The sequence below is a fragment of the Nicotiana tabacum genome, chromosome 20, assembly GCF_000715075.1.
Source record: "Nicotiana tabacum cultivar K326 chromosome 20, ASM71507v2, whole genome shotgun sequence".
NCBI classification, from domain to species: domain Eukaryota; kingdom Viridiplantae; phylum Streptophyta; class Magnoliopsida; order Solanales; family Solanaceae; genus Nicotiana; species Nicotiana tabacum.
Window position 1 is genome coordinate 152915017 of NC_134099.1, and position 19600 is coordinate 152934616.

The following is a 19600-nucleotide window of genomic DNA, read 5'->3' on the forward strand; positions in this document are numbered from 1 at the left end:
ACTCGAGACATCCGGTTAAGGGAAGAGTAGTCTCATCCATTGCACTACATCCTTTGATGGTAGGTTATTGTTGTTATTGGTTTTATATATAAAGCTTTGGAAATTTTTGATTTTTGTTGTTTCTCAGTTGGTTTTTGATATTAGTTTTGAGATTAAATTAAATTTGAATTTACGCGAAAAATTTCTTATCAAAGATCAAAAACATGAAATTATGATTTTATTCTAGTGAAATAACACATGAAATATGGGAGACTAGGTAATCGATGATTTTCCAAGTAGGTTCTGTCTTTTGTGTGAGCACAAGTCCATGTCAGTGTCACTTTGAGAGTGCATAGAGTTATCCATTGTACACAAGTGTGCCTCACTTCCCACACTTGGGTAAACTAATGTTTCACTTTTTTACGTATCTACTTTGCATGATTCAATAACAGAAGCAAAATCCAGTGCAAATAACGTACGTGTCATATTCTCATTGGGTTAGTTCCTGCTAGATACTGTTTCCCTTCCCCATGTTCTGCTCCTTTCTTTTTCTTTTTATTCTTTTTTCCAACAATAGATAAACAGAATGATTAAGATGTTGTCATCCAAAATTTACTAAATTGATATTCTTTATTCTTTTTTATTACAACAACAATAAACCCAATATAATTTCATATGTAGAGTCTGAAAAGGATAATATATACACAAATCTTACCTCTACTTTATAAAAGTAAAGAGATTATTTTCGATGGACCTCTACTCAAGAACATTAAAAGGAAGTAGTAATCAATTAATAGCAACAGCAAAATAAAAGGCAGCGAAAACAAATGACAAATTGTAGCAAGGACTACGAGAATACAAGACTAGCATTAACTACTAGTAATAGTGACCGCGCACCGTGTAGTAAGAAGGAATTAGAAACATTCTTTCCTTATTAATGTATTTTAAAAATATACAAGTATATTTTTAAATTTGAAAATAATTTAACTTTAAATTTTTTATTTTACTTATTTTGCTTCTAATGAAAAACCTTTTAAGCTTTATGCCGAGTGTATGATATATAAACAGAAATAAAGTACTTAATTAAAAATTTTGATGTTTATTCTACATGTGTATAGTGCAAAACATGTTGATCCTGATACTAAAGGTACTTCTTGATAAATTCGCAACAGGGATTTCAAACTTCCTCTTCAATTATGAAGAATTAATACTGTCACGACTCTAAAACCCGATCCGTCGTGATGGCGCCTATTGTGAAACTAGGTCAGCCTCAACTCAACAATTAACACAACAATAATAAGTTTGAAAATATTTACGGAAACTTTTAACAGTTAAAGAACTATTTGAAACATAATAAATTTCAAGAATAGATACAATCCAGCCCAAAACCGGGGTGTCACTGAGTGCATGAACGTCTAAGGAAAAATACATGGTCTCATATAATGTCTAAGGGAACAACTGGAATACAACTGGAAAGTAAGGTGGAGAGCCAAGGCCTGCGAACACCATGCATGTACCTCAATAATCTTCTAAGTCATAAGTCTCGATCAAATATCCGCCACTGGATCCAAAGTGCCTGAATCTGCACATGAGATGCAGGGGGTGACGTGAGTACACCAACTCAGTAAGTAACAAGTCCAACCTTTGGACTGACAGGTAGTGATGAACTCAATCTCCTCAAGGATAACAGAAGTAATGTACAGAAACGTAGGCATGCTTTCAGTTAAATAAACAGCTCGAACAGTAAAACAGAGCAAGTATGAACAAGGTAAAGAAGTGTAACTCTGCTACATTTACATGTCAGTGCACATGCTGTATGAAATGCACCATGCTGAGTGTCTCATGTACCCACAACCTCAAATGCTCGTCCACTCAGTACTGTATATGGCTCATACGGCCCAGGGAAGATCCATCCCGGAATATATACATCTCTGACAATAATCACTCAGTACTGAGGAAGGCCATTCCAGCCTACGGAGAAGATCCATCTCCAGATAATATCAATAACAAACTCACAACCACTCGGTACTCTATATGGCTCACAAGGCCTAGAGAAGATCCATCCCGAAATATATACACATCGTTGACAACAGTCATCCAATACCGAGGAAGGCCATTCCAGCCTATGGAGAAGATCCATCTCCAAATATAAATACTTCGGACAAGATTCAGGTCCAGGGAAGATCCATCCCTCAATATCATCAACTACGCTCAGTAGGGGTGTAAAAACTCCGGAAGGGCTTCTCTTATTAGCCTAAGCGCTATAACAAAGCCAACGAAGGCTTGTTCAATATCTCGCTGCGGCGTGCAGCCCGATCACATATTGCCACTCAATATCAAGCTCTCGGTCTCACTCAGTCATCACTCTCCAGTCTCATACACACGGCTCAAAATGTCATGATACTAGCCCAAACAATAATATGATGTATCAAATAACAATCATCGAGACTGAGGCATGATATAATATGCATGAACAGGACTGAGTACGGAATATCAATGAAGCTAATGATATGATAGTAAGAAACGACCTCTCAGTCTTAACATTATTGGCGTGAAGCCTTAACATGATAATTAGCATGATTTGCAACTCATTAACTTAATCACATAATTACAACATAGATATCAAGAAGAAAGAGTCCATAAGTGGTGCCATGGAATGAAACAGGCCGCAATTCTCACGGTGCACGCCCACACGCCCGTCACTTGGCATTTGCGTCACCTCAATAGTAATCATAGAACACATAGTTTGGGGTTTCGAACCCTCAGAACCAAGTTTTGAAGCGTTACTTACCTCAAGCTAAGCCAAACTCTAGCCCGCGATGCCCTTACCTCTCGATTCGGCCTCCAAATGGTCCGTCTCTAACCAAAATCAGAACCATAACATCAATATACGGTAAGGGAACAAAGCTCACTCGAAACTAATCAAATTACATCACAAATCCCGAAATTGGTCAAACCCGACCCCCAGACCCACGTCTCTAAATTAGATAAAAATCACATCACAGGAATCCTTATCCTCCCACGAGTCTATACATACCCAGAACATCAAAATCGAACCTCAAATGGCCCTCAAATCCCCAATTGAACTCTCCAAATTTTCTTCCATTTCCCCCCAAATTTTCACCCCAAATTCCCAAATTAAATGATAAAAATCAAGACATAATCATGGGATTTAACCAAATTTGGAAGAATACTTTCCCAAATCAATCCTCTGAAAATTCCTTCCAAAATCGCCTTCTCCCGAGTTCTCTAATGAGTTTTGAGATTATGGACCAAAACCCTCGATTTTTAACTTAAAGTTTCTGCCCAGATGCGACCTTCATCGCGAACGCGACCACCTTCTCGCATTCGCGAAGCACAAATTTCCTCTGATCAGAATCCCTTCTACGCGAACGCGACATACATCTCGCGAATGCGAAGCTTTACTGAAACTCCCCAACGTGAACTCACTCTCGCGAACGTGTAGGCCAAATGAATGGGGTCCCAGCTGCCTTTTCTCTTTTTCGCGAACGCGTTACAAATCTCGCATCCGAGATGCACTCTGCACCTAACCCTTCGCGAACACGTCCCATACTTCGTGAACGCGAAGAACAATTCCTCCTCAATCTCTAGATACTCTTCAGGAACGCGAGCTCCCCTTCACGAACGCGAAGAACAAGTCTCTGCAACAAAAATGCCAGAAAATCTGCTACCTTTCCCAAGTCCGAAATGACCCGTTAACCACCCGAAACTCACCCGAGGCCCTCGGGACCTCAACCAAACATGTCAACACATCCCATAACATCATTAAAACTTGTTCCAACCTTCTAAACTCTCAAAACAACATCAATTCACCCTCTGATTCAAGCTTAAAGATTCCAAAACTTCCGAATTCGATCAAAACGTCTATCAAACCTCGTCCAAATGACCTAAAATTTTGTACACACGTCCCAAGTGACACAACGGACCTACTTCAATTTCCAAAATTCCATTCCGACCCCGATATCAAGATTCCCATTATCGACCGAAAAATGCCAAATTTCTAACTTCTCCAATTCAGGCTTAAATCTTCCACGGACCTCCAAAATAAATTCCAGACGCGCTGCCAAGTCTAAAATCACCTAACGGAGCTAACCAAATCACAAAAACCAAATTATGAGATCGTTCACTCACAAGTCAACTTCCAGTTGACTTTTCCAACTAAATGGCCAACTTAAGAGACTAAGTGACTCATTCCTCTTCAAAGTCTCTCTGAACCCGAACCAACCAACCCGATACCACATAATACAGCTGAATAAGACACAAAGAAGCAAAAATGAGGGAAACGGGGCTGAAATTTATAAAACGACCGGCCAGGTCGTTACATCCTCCCCCACTTAAACATACGTTCGTCCTCGAACGTGCCCATTAGTTATTCCGAAAACCATCAAATCATTGTATAACCTTACCATGTACATACCCGGGGGTGATACCACGTCACTCTATCCCATATAGTCCGATAACACAATATAACTGAAATTTCACAATCCAACCTTGCCCATTAACCTTAGAATCAAATTTCCACTTCCGAAATCATTTATAAGATCAAAATCTCACATCTATTTACCAAATAAATCTGAACACCCTGTACCAAGCCATAACCACAATTCAAGATGGAAATTACAGGATATACCATACTACTCGAACACTCATAGCGAAAACTTCAAATCACAGTAACTGCTCTAAACAACCGAATATCGATGATAAGCCTCTTATCAAATAAGGCCTTATTCCAACACTTTCGTACTGCCAACGATGAATGAAACACACAAAAAAACATAACCATTCCTAATATCATCTAGTCGTGGAGCTCCCTCTCATTCGGTAAGGACCATAGTAAATTCTAAGCTGAAACCCGATATTATCCTTCCAACACGCTGAAAATGAATCTGATAGTATTCATTCTAAATCCCAATGACCTCACCTCATCCGAAACGACTACTCTAGTGACATGACACATCGGTACATTCTAGATCCATAATCCGTGCGACCCGCGCACCAATAAGCAACAGTCCAAATGTACATCAAGTCATGGGAAAATGACCCAAATGAGAGAGCTGTACCGCAAGCCCACTAGTACTACCACAACACAATGCGGAGAACCCATCACACATCGTAGGACTAGAATACACGAATCCAACCTGAAGGATCATACCTCCACATAACTACGATGCAATATGCGACCCTATCCAAACACTGGCCCACATGAAACACCTTACGTCACTATGCTCAAATTTAATAACCATGCACAATTTGATGTCTAGAACCAAAAGCAAATCATCATAACCACGGCAAAGAAAATGACATAACACCACACAAACCCGAAAGGACATAACCAATACGCCATCCACCGAGCAATACCCAATACTCTTCCTGCTCGAATTTCATTATGAGACCCCAGTAGAACCGCACCATATGTGCCTATAACCAACAAATCATAACGCCTTGCAACACAGAAAGGCAACTCATAGATCACCCCAGAACACTAATAAGCTCAATAACAATCGAATCAACACATTCCTCAGTAATAACAACTCGGAGTCAATAAAACCAACTTGATGCAGAACACACATCCATATATAACTACCGATGAACCCCTTATCAAGGAGTTACTGAAGGTGCTCCTTCAACTCCTTTAACTCCGTCGGTGCCATACGATACGGTGCCCGATACCAAATCAATACCGAAATCAACAACCCTATCCGGCGGCATGCCTGGCAGCAGGAAACACATCCGGAAAATCCCTCACCACCGGAACTGAATCAATGGTAGGAGTCTCCATACTAACATACCCCACGAAGACCAAATAAGAAAGACGGCCCTTTCCAACCATCTGCTGGGTCTTCAAAATGAAAAATCACCCTACTGGGAACATAATCCGCTGAATCTCGCCACTCACTCAATGGAATTCCTGGCATAGCCAACGTTGTTGTCTTAGCGCAACAGTCCAGAATAATACGACGCGGAGACAATCAGTCCATACCCAATATGACATCAAAATCTAACATACTAAGCAGCAAAGGATCCACCCGGGTCTCCAAACCTCCAATAGTCACCACACAAGGCCAATACATGCAACCCACATCACAACATAACCTGTTTACGAGAACTCCCAGTCTTCAAATCCATATAGCACACGAATCACCATATCCGAACCCAATTCCACCGTCCGAATATATAACAAACCTCTAATACCCAATAACTCCACAAGGGATACTCCTAAAATTCTTCTGTGCCACCAACCAAACTCGAATATCAGCAGTCGATCAGATAAGAGAGTGTCGCAATACCATTGATGTGTTATTAACTCAATCACATTGCCCTTTCTGAAAGGTATACCCTCATCAAGCCACACCAATTAGTAATATCATTTGCCTAATCATCTTAAACTGCCCGTGTTGAACAAGAACTTATGCCCTTCCTTTCAAAACTGAACTGTGACCTTACACATGCAAATCGCAACCCTACACAATATACCGCATATATCATGCCATCCTATGATAATTATAAGAATTTCATAATTCATTCCGGGTCACAAGCAACTACGTACTCAACTAGCCAAGAAATTTCCATTGATCCCATCTAGAAGAAAATCATTGTACATCACATGCTCCTCATGCCAGTAGAAGTGGTAGAAACCATCAAGAACTCTCCGAATCCCATTTGCACAAAATCAAATCGTCATGACTGAATTCCTTTTAACCCAGCCAAGTTACGCAGGTCACCAAAACCCAAGAGCATTACCATGAAACACTTGTAGAAACTCATTACCTCATAAGCACCCAAAGAACTAATCATATCCCTTACCATGCCGATCCGGCCTATTACCAAGTTGTCCTATTTATCCAAGTTCCTTCTGATTTACCTTCAACTTGATACTTCTTCTCACTATAACACCACAATCCTCGACCCAGACTCACCACACAAGACCCAATCATAAAACCACATTGTCCTAAGGCTCATAGCCACTGACTACTCTCTCAAACATCCCCAAAGTACCACATTCGAAATACTTACCCTGAAGAGACTTCCTGCAATCTAAAGCCATTACTTTCACCTTCCTAATACTGATGGTTAGAATCCATAATGATATAGAAATGCCACAAGTCTTGACACCCTCCAATGTAAACCTCAGTTTCTATCCAAATACATATCCTGAAGATTCCCAATTGCTACATGTAAATCTTGAATCCTTCAAAACCATTCTCGGGAGTCATCCACTCTGCTCAAACCTCAATTAGACTGATCGAATGAACCGAAAAACTTGTGCCCCATTAGAACAGCAACATCTATGGAAGTAACCCCACCTTAATGCAACCGAACAACTTCATGTTCTATGCACTGCACATCCTTTACCTGTAACAACTCAAGTCATTTTGTGATTCTCATATGCCCATAAAGCATAACATAACCTTTATTGAAATTTCCTTTACCTGAGCCATCCTCGATCTCAACCCTTGCAAGCCACAACTGATTCACTAATATACTTCAAATTGAAACCAATACAACACATAACCGTGCAATCAACTAAGCAAGAGCAGACTCCCCCACTTGGCTCAAAGTCATAGATCAACACACACTGAACTCACAATGCCCATACTCTACTACTGCCACAATGCCATAATGAGATTAAACTCAATCCTTCATAAGCTCTTGCAACACAAGTTATCTAGTACTTCAAATCTTCTGCAAATTTTGCGTTCACCCTCGTAACAGTTGTCACACCTCCTTTTTACCTACACCCTCGTAAAGGGGTATATAAGGAAGTTTTTTCCAACTTAAAGTGACAATCGAAACGGAATTATATTTATTAAAATTCAGAGTCGCCACTTGGGATAATTTGTGGTGTCCCAAGTCACCGGTTCAAATCCCGAATCGAGGAAAAGATTGACTCTGTTTTACAGTCCGCGAACATAGAAATCTAGGTAAGGAATTCGGTTAACTCGGGAGAAGGTGTTAGGCATTCCCGAGTTCCGTGGTTCTAGCACGGTCGTTCAACTGTTATAATTGGCCTATTATCTAATTTTAATACATGTTTTAACCTATGGTACAAGTTTAACTTATTAATCGCTTTTAAATTATTTTTAGGAAGATTCAACGTTATTTAAAACACGCCTTGAACCACATGAAATGCACCCGCGGTCCACGACACATTTTATTTAGCGTTGTTGAAAATTGGAGTTGAGTCACATGAAATGCACACCCAAGTTTAAGGAAATTAATTTAAATAGCGCGCCTAAAGCAATTACACACTTTCAAGTTTGCGAGGGCCATGGAAAATTCAACTAAATGGCACACCTCGATTTCTAAAGGATTAAAGTTAATTAAATGAGGGCCATGCTTTTTGAGATTTTATTTAGCATGGCACGCCTCAAATTATTTCAAAGGGTTCTATTATTCGAAGTTATCATGATCGGGTTACATGAAATGCACCCCCGAATTTGAATTAGGAATCACAACTATGCCACGAGAACCGAATTTGGGCTTTGAGGATAACTTCATTGTTATTAAGCTAAGTCAACGTGAAATAATTGACAAAGAGGCTACTGAAACAAAAGTGTGAGATGAAATTTCTTTTTTGGGATTAAATTAATCTTATTCTAACATTTTTCATTTAGTTACCTTTCAAAATGGTCCTAACGTCTGAAATGGATCAAACGAAAACAGACCCATAATTGATGTTTTAAGCTCAAATGAGTTCCTTACAAAGATAACCCCATGTGAATCGTCATCCACTTTACAGTTCTGGCCTGAATAATTCTAAAACACATATGCTAAAATTACAAACCATCTTATAAGAACAGATAAAAAGGAATGCAAAATGAACAAAATAGCTTATCATAGCTAAAGCACATATTTCAGTTTCAGAACTCATTTCACATGAACACATTCAATCCATTTAAACGATAGATCTGTGGCATTGCAAATGAAATTCTAACAATGATTGATTACCAACAACAAACACCAAATTATCCTTTAACATCTAGCAACTCCAATATCTAATTTCAACCTACTGAAAATTTCAAAGCTTAACAAAGAAGGAATTCGTAAAAGAAAATTAGCAATTACACACATTTGATCCAAACATTTGAAATAAACGTTTCTTTAGTCTAAAGAGAGGACGATTCCAAAGAAAACCAGCAGATACTTAGCGGACAATCGAAAATCAAATATTCAGATTTAAACACTTATCAAAGCAATTAAATGAAAAAGAGCTAGTAGCCAATTCCAAAAATTCACCTATTAGGCTGAAATAAAGATTCGAAGGCAACGATACCTGGACAGCAGCGAAACAAGAGAAAATGTGAATCAAATAAAGGAGAAGAAAAACTAGTGCAGAGCTCAGCGAAACCAGCCAGAATCGACAAAAAAACAGCGATAATCCCAGCCAAAAATCAGCTCAAAAATCCAAAAATCACCAAACCAAACACAACAAAATCGGCAGTAGCTTCCAACACTTCAGAGATTCCTTCCTATACTACTTTACTTCTTTTCTTTTGAAGATTTTTGCTATTGCAGATCTAAGAAAAGGTGAAAATTGTGTGTATGAATGTGTATTTTTGTTTCTTTGCTGAGAGTGAGACGAAAGGGAAAGGGGGGTGTTCGTTCTTTTGTTGTTGAAGAAGAAAAGGGTTAGGGGTGCTACTCGGTTATGGAAAATGGGAGGGTCTGTGTATTAAGATGAAGGACAGGGGAAAAGCTGCGCTCCTGAAGGGAAGGGTCTATTATCTCCTCCTTTGGTTTCTAAATTGTCTTTTTATATGTAGGGATATGGCAAAGGGTAATGGGTATTTGGGTAGGGAGATTGGGCTTGGGTTGGACAGATTTTGGTGCCATTTATTTGGGTTGATTTTTGCTTTAAAATGACCCAACTTCCGAATTTAAACCCAATTAAATAAACTCCTTATTTCCTTTTCTTTTTTCTTTTTCTTCTTTTTTTTTAAAATTAAAAATCCTAGAAATTAAAGTCCTAGGATATCTAAAAATGTGAAATTAAACTAATTAACTAATTATAAAAATTATAAAAGCATGCTTAATCCTAAATTAAAAGAGAGAAAAAATCAATAAAAGGAAAAGGTGTAACAATGAAGTATTTTTGTGATTTTCAATTTTTTATAAAACAAGTAACTACTGATTAATCCTAAAAATATAAAAATAAAGCCTAAATGTCATGCGTGATATTTTTTGGTATTTTTCATGATTTAAATAAAGCTTAAACATTCAAGAAAATGCAAACAATTAATAAAAATCCTATGAAAAATCTACGAACATTGCAAATAGTGGGAAAACATTATTTTCTTCAATTTATGGGAGTAACTCACGTAGGAAAAAAATCACGTGCTCACAGCTTCCCCTCTTTGCCCGAAAACACGAAGAGTTTTCGTGCAAAGATAAAGTGAGCGGATACGAGCAATTTTTGCCCGTTTGAATACTCTGTGGGAAACATTCTTGAAAGATTTGACCGCACTCTGCTTCCGAGGTTGCCTACATATCCTTGGCTATAAAGGAATCAGGCGAGTGTAGTTCGGAAAGTTTCGGTAGCTGGGACTACCATGAAGCTGTGATTTCACTGTTGTTGCTACTGCTTACTGAACTCCTTATTACACCATGACAAAATAAAAGAAGCTAGACTAAATTATGATCTATGCATTACAAGAATCTTATCTATATCTTCAAACTTGATCTTGCAGTTCCTGTTGCTTTGTCGCCCGTACTCTCCACGTGAAATTCCTTTGTTGCTAACTTGAATTGTAATCTGAAATACTTTTTCTTTTCTCTAGGTGGATGCTTGATTGCTGAACTTGACTGTCTTCCTTCGAACATTGCTGCTTTCCCTTCGTTCTTCAGGTGGGCTCCTAATTACCAACACTTGAATTGCTGCTTTATTCTCCATGTGGGCTCCTGATTACCGACGCTTGAATTGCTTTGTTCTCTAGGTGGGCTCCTGATTGCTGAACTTGAACTGTATTCCCGTGCTCTCCAGGTGGGCGCCTGATTGCGGAACTTGAACTGTATTCCCGTGCTCTCCAGGTGGGCGCCTGATTGCTGAACTTGAACTGTATTCTCGTGCTCTCCAGGTGGGCGCATGACTGCTAAACTTGAATTGTATTCTCGTGCTCTCCATGTGGGCGCCTGACTGCTGAACTTGAATTATATTCCCGTGCTCTCCAGGTGGGCGCCTGACTGCTGAACTTGAATTGTATTCCCGTGCTCTCCAGGTGGGCGCCTGACTGCTAAACTTGAACTCTATTCTCATGCTCTCCAGGTGGGCGCTTGACTGCTGAACTTGAACTGTATTACTTGAACTATATTCCCATGCTCTTCAGGTGGGCGCCTGACTGCTGAACTTGAATTGTATTTCCGTGCTCTCCAGGTGGGCGCCTGACTGCTGAACTTGAAATGTATTCCCGTGCTCTCCAGGTAGGCGCCTAACTGCTGAACTTGAACTGTATTCCCGTGCTCTCCAGGTGGGTGCCTGACTGCTGAACTTGAATTGTATTCTCGTGCTCTCCAGGTGGGCGCCTGACTGCTGAACTTGAATTATATTCCCGTGCTCTCCAGTTGGGTGCCTGATTTCAACAAAATAGACAAAACAAAGAAAATTTCCTGTCCCAATTTGGTAGTTGGGCACATTTGTGAGTGTTAAACTGAATCATGTTACCAAATATTATCAAGAATTTGAAAGCTAGATCCCGTTATCCATGAGGGTCCTGAAAACTCCTATTTAAATAACAATTTTAAAGCTAAATTATGTCTTCTGAAGGTATGTCTTATGCTAAGTCTTGTTATCCAAGCAAGTTTTAAAACTACATCCCATTATCCAGGAGGGTCTTGAAAACTCCTAATTGAATCTTATCTTAAACATGCAAACTTTGAAGCCAACTTATATTCCTTTGGGGTACATTTATGCTAGATTATGCTACTTATGATTGTTTTGAATTTTAAACTAGGTCCTATTTTCCAGGAGAGTCCTGAAAATTTACGGTCAAACCTGTTTGGTGCTTGCTTTTCCTTACGGAGGGTTTCTTCAAAACAAACAAAATTTTTTGCCCCTGTTTCAATCAAAGAAAAATCTTGTCAGTTTAAAATGCGGTTGTTGGTTTGTGGCCTTGACTTTGAGGGCGATTTCTCCTCCACTTCCCATGATAACTTTGACTTCCACTCGAAGACCTTGCTAACCACTTTCTCTATCATCCTTATCACATAAAATACCTCTTCTCTGTTCAGACCCAATACCCTCTATCTGTTGCATTGCTCATGAACTGACATTTACCAAACCTTTTTGTCTCACATGAATCCCAAAGCACATCAATTGCCACCCACTCAGTGTGTATGTTGTTTCTTCTTGACTTAAACCACTGGCCTTGGCCTTGAGGTCTATTGCTCCTTTACTTGTCATGTTAACTTTGGTTTCTGCTTGGAAGACCTTGGTTGTCACTGGTAGGCCACTTTCTTTGTCAATCTTATCACAAAAAGTACCTTTGATCCGTTCACCCTACACCCTCCATCTGCTACATTATTCATGAATTGATTTATACCAAACTTTTGTATTTCACATGAATCCCAAAGCATGTTGATTGTTACCAACTCTGTGCGCACGTTGTTCTTTCCTAACTTATGCCACATTGATGTTCTGGTCAGATCCCGTTTTATGCAATTGGAAAGCTGGTGGCAAATTTTGAAGTCATTTCTCACTTATTTTGACCAAACAGACTCAGGAAGAGGAAGTAAACAAGATAAAAGGAACAGGGTAAAGGATAAAGGAAAGAGATGATTCCTAACAAGAAAACTACAAAGTAGAAACCTATCAGATGTAGATACCAACTCTAATGACCATGACATGTACCTGTGGCCTATTTTGTTGAGCAAGTCTGATGTTCAACTCTTGTTATACCCCTAAACCGTGAAACTGGGCTTCAATGCTCCGATTATCCAATCTGATTCACAATCCTTATTCAACTTGTAGTGCCCGAAGGGTTTTCACCATCAAGCCTCTCTCATTTTGTTCTTTCTCTCAACTTATCGTCGCCTTACGGTGCCCGCGAGGGTTTTCACCAATAAGATTCTCTCATTTTTTATTTCTCTCAGCTCCCGTCGCCTTACGGTGCCCGTGAGGGTTTTCACCAATAAGACTCTCTCATTTTCATTATTTTTCTACTTGGATCAGAGTGTTGCCCCTGATGTGAATTACCTCTCCTTTCTTGACTTAGCATCTCTTCAAGACTGATCGGAAGGTCTTTCTTTGGACCGTAACGTGGGCTTTTGGATAGGTTTAAAAAGAAAGGATATCAAAGGCTCAAAACAATTCACATGGGTTTAAAATTATAACTTTCGAAATCAGATTTCTTACAACAACCACAACTTCTGCCCTAGTTTCTTGCTTGGGGACTTTTGGATTTTTATTTTGATGGGACCGAACTAGGAAGCTGCCTACGTATCCTTTAAAGGAATCAGGTCGAACGTAGTTCATGTCATAGGAATTACTTTGTTGTTATGATTTTCTTTCCTTTTTCTTCCTCTTTCTCTTCTTTTCTTTTCTTTCTTCTTTTTCTCTTTTTGTTGTTTTTTTTCTTTTCTTTTTCTTCTCTTTTTCTTCTTTATTTTTTTACTTATCTTTTACGCTTGTGTTTCTGATCTTTGCTACTGATTCCGAAAGAGGGGTATAAAAGAAAATAAATAAGGCTCAAAGGGGTAACGAAGGATAAAGTGTTTAGATAGCAGGACAAAATGCCTTCGTCATTCCAATCTCCAAAACATGCCAAGTACAAACAACACAATTAAACAAACCAAGGAAAACATTTATAACATCTTTTGATCGTACCGGACTTGATAACCATATTCACATGTTTGCCTTTTACATCTGTTAACTACAAAGCACCATTGGACAACACCCTCACTCTCATTACCACGAACGACCACTGTCAGTTCGGGCAAACTTGCCTTTAACTTCAACCCGATGCGGCATAATGCATTTCAATAGGGTTTCTTTATGTTCTATCTGCCCCAGTTTCCCACAATTCGGGCTTGAAGTGATCTCAAAATGCCTTTACTTATTTCCCTCAAATGTCTCCATCATCTTCAAAATTGTTCCATTGCTTCATGACTAGACTGACTTTTAAGACTAGGCCTAGAATTTTGCATGCATGTCCTGTCACTAGAACCAGCATTAGACAAAAGACAAAATAAAATGATAGAAAAGAACTAAATAAAGAAAATGACTGGAAATAACAAAAGACAGAAAATTGCATTAGACAGACGGTGAAACGGTTCGAATAACAAAACATGTAAAACAAACTAGGGTACAACCCTGGAACAAAACTAGGTAACACTAAATGAGTTGCTACGACTAAAGGAACTAGGCAAAACAAAAGGATATAAGGGTTTGAGTCACAAGACAATATCCGGGTTACAACCCTTGAAATAAACAACAAAAATGACAACAAAATAAACCACCAAAAACTCCTCCTTGGCTAATCAAAAAAGGAGCGTATTTCCAATCACCGAACTCAACATCTTAGCCACTGACTTCTACATCAACAATATTGGGACCTTCACAAGTCTCCATCACATTGTTCTTAACAAATTGCTTTTGGGTTCCCTTTTCCTGCTCGTTCTTAGGATCAACCTCTGATATTGCTGAAAGATACGTAGCACATGGACCTCCGAGGATCTCAGAAGAGTCTTCATATTCCTTTTCAAAATAAATCATACCCACCATATGTGTCTCATTATGAACAAGCGATGGACTTTAGTTAGTGTCTGCTGCATCTGGATTTTGTACGACAATGTCACCTGCATCAGTAAGCTTCTGAATTACTTTTTTCAAATTCCAACATTTCTCTATGTCATGCCCCGGGGCATATGAGCAATATGCGCACCTTTGAGAAAAAACAAACTTCTTTGGAAGAGGGTTTGGCATTTTTATCTGAATCGGTTTCAACATGTCCACTTTCTTTAGCCTCTGGAACAGACTGGCATATGATTCTCCCAATGGAGTGAAGGTTTTCTTCTTCTGCAACCTCTCGTTTTTAAATGCTTGATTGGGCCGGAAACCTGATCCAGGGGGTTTTGGTAGGCTCGTGGGGGTGGATAGGCATTTTGTGGAGCTGGGTACTGGGAAAGTGATGTACGACTTTGGGAGTTCTGTGGAGAGAAGGAACATTGGGGAGGGTCATCTGGTGCACAAGGATATCCACGGGGGTGATGTCGAGGCTGGAAGTGTTGAGTAGGGAGGCCCATCGGATCATCTTTTCTATTTCTCTTTCTTCCACCCAAATTTACTGGGATGTTTTGAATGTTTTTCGTAGTATCTTTCAATGCAGAATAGCTTATGATTTTGCCTGACTTGATTCCCTCTTCTACCATTTCCTCCATTTTTAACACATCATTGAAAGGCTTTCCCACGACTGGGATCAAATGACTAAAGTTGGTGGGCCCCTGGGTTTGTAGGAAAAGCTCAACCATTTCTTCTTCACCAATCGGGGTACTGACTCGAGCAACTTGCTCCCTCCATCTGAGCCCAAACTCCCTAAAGCTTTCCTCCGGCTTCTTTTCCATTTTAGATAGGGAAGAGCGATCTGGGGTAATGCCTGATTTGTATTGAAAGTATCGAACAAAATCTTGAGTCATGTCACCTAGTGTAGGCCATTTACCGACATCTTGACGATTATGCCATTCCAAAGCTGCCCCAGTCAAGCTCTCACTGAGATACGCCATCAACAAATCATCTTTCTCGCCAACACTTCTCATTTCACTACAATAATCCCTCAAATGGGCTACCGAATCTCCACACCCATCATACAAGTTAAATTATGGCACTTTAAATCCCGCGGGCAGGCGAACGTCAGGGAACACAGACAACTCTTTGCAAGCCATGCTACCCTGGTCTCCCATTCCTTGCTTGTTCCTTATGGACTGTTCTATGACTTTCAGCCTCCTGGGTATCCCATCTCGCCCTTCTCTTCCGATGACTTTCTCATGTTCAGCATGAAGCTCATCCCGAGGGCTCTTCTTGTATGAGTCAGGAACCTTGTGGACAACCTCTATGGGGTAGTATTGGTCATCATGAGCTTTGAGTGGATATTCATTGTTGGGAATAGTGGCTATGATAAGAGGGCAATTTTCAGAAGAGGTAATTGGAGGAAGAGTGATGGAGCTACTAGGGTGATTGGGAAAGCTATGATAAACGGGTGGATCTAGAGAGTATGGGGAATCATCCGGCACTACGACCGGAGTTTGGGTAAAGGCAGCATCTAAGAAGCTAGGTGGTGGCGGGGTGGTGCCTTCCCAGTCATCCAGGCCTGATACATATACGTCATGTGTTGTCTCAACATCCTTACCTCATCAGCCAAACCAGTGTCCTGTTCAACCAACTACTTTCGGGCACCGGTATCAACCAACCCAGCTCTATTGTTGTCCGCCATTGCCTTTTATGTTGTGGAGAGGAGTTACTACTTCGAGAACCACAAACCAACCACCTTTCTGCTATGAAGATATCAAAAGGAACAAAATGGGTCATCCCGTTAGCGTTAGGGCATTAACAGCTAAATATCACATTGCGTGCAATACACCTAGTCACAGTTATCGGTTCTAGAATGACTTCGAGGATCATAAGGTAACTTGGCATCATCCCAATTTGTCCATTTTAATCTTCGCTTTTCTTTTCTTTCCTCGAACTTCTTAGCTCGCTCATTTTCTTTACCCTTTTTCTTTCTGATTATCGCTCTTTTCTTTCCTCTCATTTCTCACATCCCATGATTTCACCTCTCTTTTTTCCTTTTTTCTCTTTTTTTTTTTCTTTTTTTTCTTTTCTTTTTTCTTTTAATAAATAAAATGATTCGATCGAACCTTATGTAGGTTTCCTACGTATCATGACGCCGCATGAATCAAATCTTTGCGTATTTCTGGAAGATCGAGAGTAAAGCACATAAACTAACGTTTCCTTTTTCATTTTCTTCTTCTTTTTTTCCTTTTTACCTTAGTGACTACTCCGATGAGAAAAGAGAAATAAAAGAAGCAATTTTTTTTTGAATTTCCTAGACTGAATGCTCTATAACCTATTCTAAACTCAAGCTTAACGAGCATGTTTTTTTTTCTTTTTGAAACAAATACTCTATTAAGGAAAATCCTAGAAGAGAAAAACCCTTTTTTGATTCTTTTTTTAGAAAGAAAATCTAAAGAATAAACCACAGCAAAGTATTTGAATTTTCATTTGATATCCTGACGCAAGATTTCGAAACAAGCAATAAACAAAATAAAACCAAATGTTTTTGGATTTCAATTTTGATTGCCTAAAGGAAAATTCTAATGATAAACAAAATACAAAGTATATTTTTTTATGTACAATAACCTAAAATTCTAGTGAAAATAAAAAAAAATCCCATTTTTCACTAATTTCCCAAAGAAATGCCTCAAAAGAAAATCTTTTGGATTTTAGAATTAATACCTTAAAGAAAACTTTTAAAGAGGTACTAAAAGAAAATTCTCTTTTTTTTCTTTTGAATTTTGGTCCCAATGTAGTAAAGAAAATATAAAAATAATTTCTATTTTTGATATTAATTGCCTAAAGGAAAAACAATCTCAAAGGAATTTTTTTTTCATTTCTAGAATTAGTATTCTAAAGAAAACTTATAACGAAAATATAAAAACGCAAAATTTCTTTCTTTTTTTGGATTTTTTGACTTGTAACACATTTCCAAATGCAAAAACAAAAGACTAGGCAAACTTAACTAGACAATACAAACTCTAACATCACCTAAAAGACGAAATACTACTATACAGGACTAGAAAATAAAACAAAAACAATTGACTCAAAAACATTAAATGGCTCCTCAAGCAGCTCCTGAATGCAGTGATCTTGGGGTATCTGTCATGCTCAAACTCCGGTAAGCAGATCCACACTTGTATGAGAAAACTAAAACCAACACTATGTGAGACAATAACATTCCCTAAGACACATGCAAGACATGATTGAGGCTATTTCTGCAAAATAGCTTATTTGGCCAAGAGGTGGCTAGAAGTGCAAAATTTGGCTAAGACCCTGCAAAGCCAAGAACCTAATATTTACTAGGAAGACCGCACCCTATGTGGGTTGTCTACATATCACGCCCCGAAAGACGAGAATCAGGTTATGCGTAGTTCATGCAAATTGGATACGGGCAAGAATTAAAAAAACAACTAATTTTAGAGAAAATATTTTTTTGTCTTTTTTTTTTAAAAAATGATGAAACATGCAAAATCTCTTTGGATTTTCTTTTTCCTTTTTTTTATTTTTGATTTTTCGGAAAATGATGAAAAAGTGCAAAAAAAAAATTGAATTTTCAAGCTCTTTTTTTTTCCTTAAAAAAAATGTGACAGAAAACATAATTAGGCCCCACTCGCTTTATCTTCACACTTCACCCTCTCTTTTTCTTTTTTTCTTTTTTTTTTCATTTTTTCATTTGCCCTCAACTATAATTGGTCCGCCAAATGACCTTTTACCCTTGAATAAATGCAACATGTAGCACATAGGATGCATCAAGATGGTCTGTTATTTTGGGTACACCTATCCTAGACGGACCCAACCCCTGTGTTGAGTCCCCTAAGTCAAGTGCACATGATGCAAACAAACGTTCCTACTAGGGATCTGGCATGAGGCTGAGTTATTCTAGGTTTAAAATCTGGGTTTATTTGTTCTAGACCAGGCTTACCCGAACGGATAGCTCGAGCCGGGGGGGGGGCAGCATACCGGGAATACAGAATCTTCACCGGCTTTGCAACTTGTCCGAACCTCATTCTAAAATTTGGGATATGACTCTAATAGAAGAGAAGTCACACGAAGTGCACACTTCTCCATGATTTAGAAGACTCAGAGAGAAGAAGGTTTTGTAACAATTTATATGCAATTCAAATAGTATCAAAGCGGTAAAAAGTGACATTTAGCACATTAGGCCCAAACATGTGAATAAAATCAGATAATAAACAAAGCCAGATATAACAATTATTATAAGCTCGAATTCTGAACCCTGAACCAAAAGTTCTGGGTTCTTGGTCCCCAGCAGAGTCGCCAGAGCTGTCACACCTCCTTTTTACCTACACCCCTGTAAAGGGTATAAATATAAGGGAGTTTTTCCATTAAAGGACAATCGAAACGGGATTTGTTTATTTTAAGATCAGAGTCGCCACTTATTTGTGGTGTCCCAAGTCACCGGTTCAAATCTCGAATCGGGGAAAAGATTGACTCTGTTTTACAGTCCGCGAACACAGAAATCCAGGTAAGGAATTCTGTTAACCCTGAAGAAGGTGTTAAGCATTCTCGAGTTCCGTGGTTCTAGCACGGTCGCTCAACTGTAATAATTGGCCTATTATCTGATTTTAATACATGTTTTAACCTATGGTACAAGTTTAACTTATTAATCGCTTTTAAATTATTTTTAGGAAGATTCAACGTTATTTAAAACACGCCTTGAACCACATGAAATGCACCCGCGGTCCACGACACATTTTATTTAGCGTTGTTGAAAATTGGAGTTGAGTCACATGAAATGCACACCCAAGTTTAAGGAAATTAATTTAAATAGCGCGCCTAAAGCAATTACACACTTTCAAGTTTGCGAGGGCCATG

General features: G+C 38.9%; 1 long non-coding RNA gene across 1 annotated transcript; it reads right to left on the minus strand.

Moving 5' to 3' along the window:
- Positions 1-1301: 1301 nt before the first annotated feature.
- LOC142174699 (uncharacterized) lies at positions 1302-9730 on the minus strand. The gene is made up of 2 exons (XR_012703732.1): positions 9275-9730; positions 1302-1561 (listed from the first exon to the last, which is right to left on the minus strand). It is a non-coding gene; the product is annotated as an uncharacterized LOC142174699 (long non-coding RNA).
- Positions 9731-19600: the final 9870 nt, after the last annotated feature.